This window comes from Castor canadensis, chromosome 8, assembly GCF_047511655.1.
Source record: "Castor canadensis chromosome 8, mCasCan1.hap1v2, whole genome shotgun sequence".
Taxonomy (NCBI): domain Eukaryota; kingdom Metazoa; phylum Chordata; class Mammalia; order Rodentia; family Castoridae; genus Castor; species Castor canadensis.
Window position 1 is genome coordinate 140,705,789 of NC_133393.1, and position 11,787 is coordinate 140,717,575.

Consider the following 11,787-nt stretch of genomic DNA (forward strand, 5'->3'; position numbering starts at 1 on the left):
GATGCCACTAGGCAGTAAGGGACACAGGGAAAAGTGATTATTGTGTGTGCCCTCCTCCCACACATCTCCCCCCACAGTTAGGGGCTCCAAGAAGACTGTGTGCATGAAAGAGCTCCATAAATGTCACACACCAAGTTCTCACCATCATTCAGAATACCAGGGCTGCTAGAAGGGAAAGCAAATGAATCCTTGTAAGCAGCCTGCCTCCTCCTGGTTAGATGGCCTGGGTCCAAATTAAATCGTCATTCAGCTGTCTTACGGTTTGCGTTGAAACCTCACCTCACCTCACCTCACCTTTTGTGAACCCTCCTTGCTCAGTTCCCCCGGCTCTGAGTCCAATGGGACCAGCCACTTCTGTCTGTAAATAAAATCTGTGCTTCAAGTGTGTGCTTCAAGGTGCAGGAGCAGAGATGTCTGCCAGGGGTATTGGGGGCTGTTCACACATCAACAGGGGACACTTGTCACTACTGCACAACAGAGAAATCTCCTCCAGTCAGAAAGTCATGCCATGGAAAATGTGTGTCCTATGCTCAGATACTTTAGTATCAGGGGAGTCAGTACACAGCTAGGAAGGGTAAGGACTTCCATGAGGTAAGATGCAGATGGATCCACCAGCTAAGAAATAGGATGAAATTTTTTATAGGTTCTGTGGGGAAAACAATTCTAGAAATACCCATGTCAATGGAACTAAAAAGAAAACACCACAGAATCCAGGTCCTCTGAATGGATTGGCTTTGTTCTTCCTCAGTCAGAAGAAATTCAAGGAGGGTGGCCAACCCAACAACTCCCAACACCAGATCCAACTTACCTGCTTACCGTGTGACCTTGGCTTGTAGGTTAATCTCTCTGCTTCAGTTTCCTCAGCTATGTAATGGGGTAATAACATCAATACCTGCCTTGTGTGTTGCCATGAGGACAAAACAGGGAAGGAAGGATAGAGAATTGTGAGTCAGCTGGTGGAGTGTGGCTCAAGTGGTAGAGTGGCTGCCTTGCAAGCATGAAGCCCATAGTTCAAATCCAGTACCACAATAAATAAATAAATAATAGAGATTCGTGAATCAGGTGAGAGATACGTTAGTAAAGCCACTCACTTGATAAGCCATTAATTCATTAACCCACTAACCATAAGTAGATGGATCCACGCATGAGGGCAGAACCCTGGTGATCCAACCTCTTAAAGGTCCCACCTCTCAGTACCTCCCAGTAGGGATTACATTTTGACATGAGTTTTGGTGACATTCAAACCACAGCAGCACATTCAGAGCTAGCTATGACTGTAGAATCCATGGGCTTCTGAGCAGCAAAGGCGCCCTTCAGTAGTTTATCCTAGAATAGGTTTGAACCCTTTTCAAGAAGCCCCTTCATGCTTTCTAAACAGATGGGCCAGTTATTTGCTCTTTTCCAGGATCTGCTGGATGAGCTGTGAAAGGCCCCATTGGATAGGGGGCTTCTGGAACTTTCCATCTCCCCACCTCTGGGTGGAAAGCAGAACTATTTTTGGCAGACACGAGCTGGTCTCAGAAAGAGCTCTCAGTGCAGAGGGCACCAGCAAGCGAGGTGCTAAAGTCCGTGTGGGTAAAACTGTAAACAGCAGAGATCAGACTGGCTGACGGCTTTCAGCCTCTGTTTCCCACTGTGCTCCTTTCCGTCTTCTTTTCTCCCCCAAGCTTAACAAACAACCTGGGTGTGGTGTTCCCCCAGATCTGTTGCTGTAGGGGGAGACTGGGTGGCAGGAGGCCTTGTGTTGTCCCCTCTCTTCCACACTGCTCAGTCCCTGCAGACCTGAGACCATCCCCCGACCCTGGGCCATTCCTGTTGTCCTCCCACTCCAGCACCCTGCTATGGCCTGACCAGAATACCAAACCCTTGCCCAATTTCACACCTCCTCTGCCTGGGAAGCCCCTGTCCTTCTTGAGACACTGACTTTTTGTGGGACCTGTTTGTGTCCCACCCAGGGTTTGGTTGCCCAGCTCCTGGCCCTAGCCAGGCCTTCATTTGTAAGCCCTCACCCTGGGACATCAAAAATAGGTCTCAGAGGTCCAGGCAGGGCTCATCTGGGCTCTTGCCCCACCCAGTGAGGGTACCAAGGAGCAGAGTGCCCAGGGCCACCACCATGGCAGACAGAAGCCATCTGGGGCCACTGAGAAAAATTCCACTGCTGCTCCTATTGAGGGCCTCTTTCTTCTATGCACATCCCTGGGCTTCTGCTTTGGTGAGTTCCAGCGGGAATGCTGGGCACTGGGGCTCCATGTTCAGTGGGTCCCTCCTGACATGGTGGAAGGGCCAGGACTGACACATTCTGCCTCTGCCATTTACTAGGTCAAGTTGAACAACGTGAGTCTCATCTGCTCAGCACTCGTTAGGGATGTGCCTGCCAAACATCTGATAGGCTTTACCCTCTGTTAGCCCCACAGCTCTGGCATGTGGGTACACGTCAGAGGGGAGAAAACAGGTACAGAAAGGGCCACCACGGGCATGGAGTCACCCAGCTTAGCATATAGCTGAAGCCAGGATGTAGCACCCAGTCGGCTTTCCCCCCAAGCAGGGACTTGGTCCTGCACACCTTCTTCTGTCCCTCTAGGCCAGTTTCCCTTGCAGAACAGCAGAGTGTCACACACTGGTGTATGCTCCTTCTCCATAAACCCCAACCGCGAACATTCTGAACACTCAAAGTTTGGGCGGGGGTGGGATGGGGTGTTGGAGGTACTGGGGTTTGAACTCGGGGCTTTGCGCTTGCTAGGCAGGCTCTCCACCACTTGAACCACTCCTCCAGTGGCCAAACCTACCTGGGTGTCCATGTGGCTCTCCGTGGCTCTGCTCCATCTCACCTCCTTGTGCCATCTTCACTGAGGAAATACGAACAGTGAGTTGGGTTGTAGGTCTGCCCCGAGACTGTAGGACAGGTGACATGGAATACAGATGTGTGAATTGTGCTTCTCTGGAATGTGTGAAATTTGGAATTCTGAAATGCATCTCGTCCAGGGAGTTCAGAAAATGTTGCGGGGGGTGGTCAGGACACAGCTGTGCACCAATGCTCATCCATTCTGTAGGAGCTCTTGCTATAAGATGATCAGCACTAAATATCAACTGCCATTAATATAGCAGCCTCTGGGACTCAGCGATTCCCCTTCTAGGAATTTTCCATGAGGATTTAGGGATCAGGATACTCATTTCAGCAAAAATCTGGAAATGACCCGAAATCCCAAACCAGGGAACTAGTTAAACAAAGGGCTGACCCCATGACACAATGGCCACAAGTGACCATTAAAATCAGTGCTTAACTTGGAAATGGGTGATATGAAAAAATATTCACTATACCTTTAGTGAGGGGAAGAACCCAAAGTTACCAAATAATGCCTATTTGATCACATTTTTTAAAAAAGGAATAAAAAAAACGCCAACAAGGAACCCTGTCAATACATTTCTACTCATGGAAAAACATGGCTCAGGTCTACACATCTCTCCATCCAAAGGCAGGACTGACAGTCCAGACACTACCTGGCTGGGTTGACTATTGATCTGCCATGATAGACTCAGAGGCCATCCTGTCCCCACTGCTGTCCTTCCCCAAGGTGTGGCCCACCGTAGCAGTGCTGGAGTAGATCTTAATGGTAACACTATCCGCAACCCACTTTGGGGACATTTAGGGATTTTCATCCATTCCTTCAACAGACATGTCTTTCATTTGCCAGGCTCTGTGCTAAATGACAAGGATGCAAAAGTGGACAGGACATGAGGTTCTTAGATTGTAAACTCCTTCACAGCTGTGTCTTTTCATCTGTCTTCCATGTGTGGCACAGCACCAGGTACCTCATATGTAAGGGTTCACTACACAGATGATGAAGGAACAGGGTCCATGTCCTTAAATTACTCATGTCGTAGGAGAAGGAAGTGAACAAATAAATAAGCTTGACAAAGTGTGCTTTTTGGTGCATGCCATGGGGACACACGGGAAGGATGAGCCATTCTGGGGGGCACAGTGAGGGGAGCAGGGGTGCTAATTCAGCCTTGTAGGTTTCAGAAGCACTCTCTTCGGGGTGAGTGCCTGGCTCAGTGGTTAACTCCACTTGCACAGACAACTTGGCTATTTAGTGATCAGAGTAGGGAGAATGAGTCTGTATGAATTCCACTGAGGAGCTGACAAAAGGGCTCTTGTGTTAAATCCCTAATAAAAGGCAGTGATGAAGAAGAGACTTAGACTCCTGACTATTCAATCCAGCATCCTTCATTTCCCTTTGTTATCTCTCAAGTCAGGGGGAGGAACAAAGTGGGGGAGGGGAAATCCTGGGGGAGGGTTTCCCAGGTGGAGCCATTTTGTGTATGGCCATTCTGCTTCCTGGTTCAAGACCCAACAGGAAGGGCACAGCTGGGAGGGCCTTGGTCAGGACAGGTCCAGAGATGAGACAGGTCTGGACACTGGCAGACAATGGGAATTGAAAAGACATTTAGATATTAAAATAGATGTTTAACAAATTATTAACAAAGTGACCTCCCTGTGCTAGGTCCTGAGGACTCAGTGGTGAACAGAGGGCCTCCAGAAGAGCCCTTGCCCTGCTTTAGTGGGAAGGCATGTGAAAGTGGACTTACAGGCAGGAGTCCAGAGGACCCCAGGGGCACAGAGGATCTGGTGTTCACGGAGAATTGACTGGGGCACATATAAAGGTGGACGTAGACAAGGGACACCCAGTGGTGGTCTGTAGCCTTCCCGTGCTGCCTTCCTCTCCCCCAAAACCCCTTCTTCATCTTTCAGAGGTAGCCTGTCCACTGTCTAGTAAATATAATCTGCAGCTTACTGGTCACCACAAGGTTACTCTCATAGTCTCTCTGTGGGTTCCCTTTCTTTACTAATAATTACAGCTAATATCATTGAGCACTTTGTGTATTCCAGGCACCATTCTAGATGGTTTATATGCAGCAACTCCTGAAATTCTCCCAACAATCTCACATGGTAGGTCCTGAGTGATTTTTTTTTTTTTTTGGTGGTAGTGGGGTTTGAACTCAGGCCCTCACACTCACTAGGCGGGCACTCTACCCTTGAGCCACTCCGCCAGCCCTTTTTTTGTGTTGGGTATTTTCAAGATAGGGTGTTACAAACTATTTGCCCTAGCTGGCTTCAAACTGTGATCTTCCTGATCTCTGCCTCCCAAGTTACTAGGATTATAGGCGTGATCCACTGGTGCCTGCCTCCTCTGTGGTTCTTATATCCATTTTTAGATGAGTACAGTGAGTCAAAATAGCTTGTCCAAGGTCATGCAGCTGATCACCCATAGAGTTAGGATTTGAGCTTGGCCAGACTGAACTCAGCACCAATTCTCTTAAGAGACAAGCTCTGATGGCTCTGATGACTCTGATTCTATGTGGTAAGTAGGATGTAGTCCACGCACAGGACAAGCTCTTGGCATAATAAGATCTGTAATACTATAAATAGTAACACTATAAGATGGTAATAAGTGTAGTCAGAACTAGAATCGTGGTATGTGTGGATGCCAACAGGAAGCCAGGGCAAAGAGGTTCTTGTGTTAGGTTCCTAATAAAAGATGGTGATGAATCAGGGCTGTGGGTGTGGTGCAAGTGGTAGAGTGCCTGCCTAGCAAGCACAAGGCTCTGAGTTCAAACCCCAGTATGCCCGCCCCCCCAAAAAAAGAAAAAGAAAAGATGGTGATGAAGAAACAGTTTAGACACTGAGGAAGGAGTGACCGTCAGCATTTGCCCATCTTTCTTCCCTTCTCCTTCCCTTTCCTTCATCTCCAAATATTTATTGAGTACCTGCTAGATACAGGCTAGCATACAAAACATAGTCTTGCCCATGGGGATTATAGTCTAATAGGGAAAACAGAGAGCAAGTGATAATTATACTGAGCTCACGAGCTTACACAGGGCGACCTACTGGTCTGACTTGCCCAAGACTTTCTGGTTGTAGCACAGAATGTCCTGGCAAACCCCCTCGGGCCTTGGCTAACTAGATGGTTGGTTAGCCTAGTGGCTCTGTTCTGTTTGCTTTATTTAAAATTTTTTAATTTAAATTTGTTAATTTGGATTTCACTGCTGTTCTTACATTGCCTTTTTTTTTTTTTAAATCATCAGGGAGGCTGAATGATGCTCTTGATGGTTTTTAATCAGTCGGTTTCCTGAATCAGCTGCTCTTAGAGCTGTCTGCTGAGGCCAAGGTTCTCCCGTTTGAGCCTGCATCAGAATGAGAAGGAAGGTGTGTTAAAACACAGGCCACTGGGGCCACTCAGCACCTGATCCACAGGCCCATGAGGCCTGGGGATGGGTGTTTTTAATGAATGCGTAGGGGAGCCTGGGGCCACTGGCCAAATGGGGACCACACATGGAGAAGCACTACAGTGAGCTGTCTTGTGGGGTTCTTCACTTGGCATGGTGGTTCTCAACCTGGCCATGCATCACTGACACATCTGGTACAGGGTAAAATGCAGCACAGAGGCTCAGGCCCACTCTGCACCCAGGGGGCCAAATCCCTGGGAATGGAGCCTGGCTCTGCTCGTTTACTTAAAAAGTTCCCCAAGGGATTCTGTCACCTCTGTGGTGTTCAAGTAAGTGGAAATGAAGACCAGCATGAAGGATTCCTGAGGCCTTGTGACATTAACCTTGATTGAATTGAAAGACTAAGTGGAATGCAACTTAAATTAGTTCTTGTAAATGCCTGTATTAAAGAAAAACAGACCTTAAAGAACTGGTAACTTAACCAACCAGGAGAAGCTAACTAAATTATGATTATATAATAAGGGATTTCCCAATGAGAAAGAGTAAATAAGGCATCTATGTAACTGTAACCAATCAAATATTTTCTTCGCTTTACTTCCTTGTGCAACCTATAAAAACCTCCCCTTGTGTTGTCTTGATGGAGCTCCCCAACCCTTCTGCTGTAGACCTGCCTGATTCATGAAGTGCTGTTTGCTCAAAGAAACTCCTTAAAATTTTTATTGTGTCTCAGTTTACCTTTTTAACAGTAGGAATGGGCAGCAAATGGGAAGATGAAAAGAAAATGCTTCCTGCTTCCCTAAGGCTATGTGTGTTTACAATTCTTAATTCAACTTTTGATCTTGAGATAATTATAGATTCAGATACAGTTGCAAGACATAATATAGAAAGATCCTTTATGTAAGGTACTGTCGAATAAAGACCACACCACGTGTGGAAAAGAAAGATTTATTAAGATCCAGACCACAGGGCTGCCCCACCCCGCCCAGGTCGGGGAGCAGCGGCTGGGCTGAAATGAGTGGTGTGTTTTGTAGGTGGGTCCAAGCAATGGGAGAGGGAGAGAGTTTCTGGTCTCTGATTATCTGTGGTCACCAAATGGAACGGGTCGACATGCCTGGCTAGTTGAGTAACTGGAAGTTCCCGAGGTGTTTTTCAAGCAGAGAAACAAACGGGAGTTGGGCAAGCAGTCATGAATTAGGGGGTCTGGTTTCAGTGCTAGCCTCGGGACCTTCCACCCACCCCAAGAATGCCAGGGACCTAACATTCCAGCCTTTTGTTGGTATTATAGGTGCCGATCAATCCATCTGCTTCGTGCTGAGTGGGAGCATTACTGGGGGGGGGTTGGCTGGAATTTGGAAATTTGTGAGGTTCCCAGGAGCAGAGGCTGACAGTTTTTCCCAGGCTTCATTTGCAGACAAGGCCAGTTGTTGATAAGTTTACCTATGGCAGAAAATTGAGAGCCAGATGAGGACTAAGAACTCATGCAGGAGAGGCATAGCCACGTGGGGCCCAGCAGCACGAAAGAGTACTCATCCTTTGTTGTAGTGGAATAGTCTGAAGTTGGTGGGCAATGTTTTATCCTTGAAAAGTGCTGCCATTGGGGGATCCCGTTGAGCTTGACAGTGGTGGGTGTTGTGAGGACGACCAGATGAGGGCCAGTCCACCAAGGTCCCAGTGGAGAGGGTCAAAGATCCTTGAGGGGAACAAGATCCCCTGGTTTAATTGAAATTGTTATAGGGTGGGGCAGGATCTAGTCTGCATGTTCTCTGAGAAGTTCCCTGAGAAGATTAAGGTAAGGCAAATAGTCAGCCAGAGGAGCAGAGTCTGTTGGAGGCAAGTTTTTTAAGAGAAATGGGTGGCCATACATTATTTAAGACCCAAATAGGAATATTAGAAGGAACATAAAAAGGTGTCTGTTAAAGGCTGTGTATCTAGGGATCCAGGTTCTGCAAAATCCTGTAACTCCCAAGAAAGCTCTAAGCTGCTTTTTATGGTATGGGGGAGTGGGAAACGGAGGACTGGGTTGATTCACTCATGACTCAGAGAGTGAGTCTGTCCCTTTAAGAACACACCCACATAGGTGACCTGAGGGAGACATAACTGAGCCTCCTCCTTAGAGACTTTGTATCCCTGGAGGCCAGAAAGTTTTAAAAGGGACTCAGTCGCCCTGCAGATGAGGGGCTCTGTGGCTCTGAATTGAAGAAGGGTGGCCTCTGGGTAGTGCCAATCTAATAAGTCTCTGAGGGCCTGTCCACAAAGAGGAGGGCTGTCTTTAAATTCCTGTGGCAAAACTGGCCAGGTTAGTTGTTATGAAGGGTTTGTGGAACCTTTAAAGGCAAATAGAGGCTGTCAGAATGTAAGTTAAATGTAGCACTTTTGGATGAAAGAGAGCTTTAGCTCATTATTTTATATAAATCTACATTTTCAACTTTGTAAATGTTTGTACCATATTTAGAGAAAGTATAGACACCATACCGTTACAAGATGGTCATTTAAAACATATGAGCAAATATGTAAATAAACTCTGATTTAGTAGTACTTAAAGCTTGAAAAGATCAGCAAAAATAATTTCTGTGATAAAATGTTTCCCTTATAACAGTTTTTTGTAGATGTTATTTAGAGCAGAACAATATTAAGATAACCTTGTTATTTTATAGACATAGAGAATTTGATTTTAGTTTGACATGACCTTAAAAATCTTTTAGGCAGCTTTTAGATTATAGTCAATTTTAACTTTGTCACACACTGAAGTTCACCTATCTATATCCTTTCCAGTTGTTTACTTTGTAGCTTGTATTTTAAAATTAACTTTTATGAGAATTTAAAATTTAAATAAAATTGTCTTTCTTTTTTTGGCTGGTGGAGGAGACTGTCTACCCCCACCATGGAGATCTGTGAAGGAGAAAACTTACCTGAGACGTCAGGTAGCACCAAGTAGGTGATTGAGGCCTATCTGCTACTTGGATGGCTACCCTGGGCTCCTCCAAGGTGATCTTGAAGGGGGCCGAGGTCCCAGGGCTGCGTCAGTCTTCTGCCGCCAGGCCCAAGAGGTCCGTGAGGCCTTCACTCTGTTGCGAGTGGGAGTGGGAGACTGACCTACCTTGCAGAGATAAAGAGGGGCAGTTGTCCTCCAGTGTCCACTCTGGCCACATTGTGGACAAGGTCCTGGTGGCAGGCGAGGTGAAGGGCAGTGTTTTGTCCAGTGTCCCGTCTGGTTGCACTTGAAGCAGGCACCTGGAGGTGTGCGTTGTTGTCTGGCCATCTCAAAGTTGGAGGAGGTAGCCTCAGGGCAGCCGTCAAGAGCTGGGCTTTTTACTGGTCTCAAGCCTCATCTCAGTTATTAAATACCTTAAATGCCATTTTCACAAGATCTCCCTAGGGGGTTTGAAGGCTACCCTCTGCCTGTTTAAGTTTTTTCCTCTGAATATCAGGAAAGGATTGGGAAATAAAATGAGAGTTGAGAATAATTATTCCATCCATGAGAAGATGGGTCTCATGCCAAGTCATATTATATATTTGGGTTAGGTATTTAAATTCTTTAATATAGGAAGCTGAGTCATTTGAGAAGGAGTTAAGTCTCTTTTCAGTTTGAGAGAGAGATCAGTCAAGGAAAAGGGCACATGAACTCTGATAATGCCGTCAGCTCCTGCCACCTCCTGGAGTTAAGATAAATGAGGGTTAAGATAAAGTAGAACAGGTTAGGGTTTCTGTCAGGCATCCCAAAAAGTTGGTGGGGTTTTTAGTTGGATACTGGATAATTTCTCTAAGTTTGTCAAAATTGACTGCCCTATGGGAAGCAGTCTGTAGCCCTGCAAGGAGGCAGGTGAGCATATAGATGGGCTGGGCATGCTTGGGAGGAGGTATGGGAGTGGATATGGGATGCAGGTGGGGAGGAGAAGGGTAAGGGTGTAGCAGGGGCTGAGGGCAAGGCTGGCAGTGTTGGTTCCTGAGGAGTCGATGACTCAGGGTCAATTGTAACTATTGTAGAAGGGGAATAGGGTGGCGATGTTTGGGAGAGCCAGCAGGGTGGAAGAAGGGGAATCTGAGCCATGTGAGGATGAGGTGGAAGAAGAGATTGATGTAGAGGACTGGCAGGAGGAGTTGGAAGGTGGACAAACAGAGCCCATGTCACAAGTAAGAGAGTTTAGTGGGAGGGAGAGTAACAGACTTTGAAGGGGGGTTTGTCGCTGGCAAGGAGGATTTGAACAGCATTACAAGATTGGAGCAGGGAGGGTGGAGAGCAGAGAGAAAGGAAAGCTTAGACAAATGGAATTTCGGATCACTTGGCATTACAATGGCAGAAATTGTCAAGAACTAGAAGTGTGTGAAGATCAAAAGTACCATTTTCAGGCCATTGTGATTGATTGTCTAGCTTGCACTGAGGCCAAATGGTGTTGCAGTAATAAATCAGTCGCTTTGGTTTTATATTGTCTTGGAGACCAAGGGGGAGGGCGCGGAGAATGCATCCCAGTGGATGCGTCTAATGTAGAGTGGGAGGTCCCCATAATGTACAAGAAAAAAGGATAGAGAGAGAGAGAGAGAGTGAGAGAGAGAGAGGCAGAGAGAGGGAGAGAGAGAGAGGCAGGTGCCTTGGTGAGTTTACTCTTCAGTCCAATATAGATCTAGGTCAAGATCTAGCTTCCCTTACATGACTCAGGCGAGGAGAGCAGAATCATCTGGTTGCCGTTTGGTCAAAGTAAGCTGGAGGGGCTGTTCAGCTCTCACCCTAGGCAGAGGAAAGGAAAACAGGGAGGGGAAGCAAGAGAGAGAGTGGGAGTGTGGGAGTGTCACCCTAACGGGTCCCCAAGGGCGGGCATACCCGGCCTGGGTTGCCATCCAACGGAAAATGTCCCAACTGGTTAGCCAGGCATGCCCATGCTAAGCAGTGGGCACCCCAGCAGGCGGAGAGAGGCTTACCTGGCATAGCGCTATGACTTCGGGACCAGGCAGAGCAGGTAGCCCCAGCAGGAGGGTGACACCGAGTCTGAGAAGTAGGTCAGGTGCAGAGCAGTGGAAGAGAAAGACTAATGAGTGATGGGAAGTCCGGCAAGGCAGTAAGGTCTGAGATCCACAGTCCAGAGGCACGTGGAGTCAGTTCAGCAGTCTGGGTTCAGGAGAGGGTAGGACACAAAGGCCAAGGGACCAGCCCCAGGCCGGAGTGTCCTATTAACCTCTCCCGGGTTTCAGCACCAGATGTAAGGTACTGCTGAATAAAGACCATGCCATATGTGGAAAAGAAAGATTTATTAAGATCCAGACCACAGGGCTACCCCCGCCTCACCCTGCCCAGGTCAGGGAGCAGCGGCTGGGCTGAAATGAGTGGTGTGTTTTATAGGAGGGTCCAAGCAATGGGAGAGGGAGAGAGTTTCTGGTCTCTGATTATCTGTGGTCACCAAATGGAACAGGTCAACATGCCTAGCTAGTTGAGTAACTGGAAGTTCCCGAGGTGTTTTTCAAGCAGAGAAACAAACGGGAGTTGGGCAAGCAGTCATGAATTAGGGGGTCTGGTTTCGGTGCTAGCCTTGGGACTTTCTGCCTGCCCCAAGAATGCCTGGGACCTAATAC

General features: G+C 47.4%; 1 long non-coding RNA gene across 1 annotated transcript; it reads right to left on the reverse strand.

The window, feature by feature from the left end:
* Window positions 1-7,161: 7,161 nt before the first annotated feature.
* On the reverse strand, window positions 7,162-11,499 carry LOC141425827 (uncharacterized). The gene is made up of 3 exons (XR_012450973.1): window positions 11,140-11,499; window positions 9,135-10,948; window positions 7,162-7,915 (listed from the first exon to the last, which is right to left on the reverse strand). It is a non-coding gene; the product is annotated as an uncharacterized lncRNA (long non-coding RNA).
* Window positions 11,500-11,787: the final 288 nt, after the last annotated feature.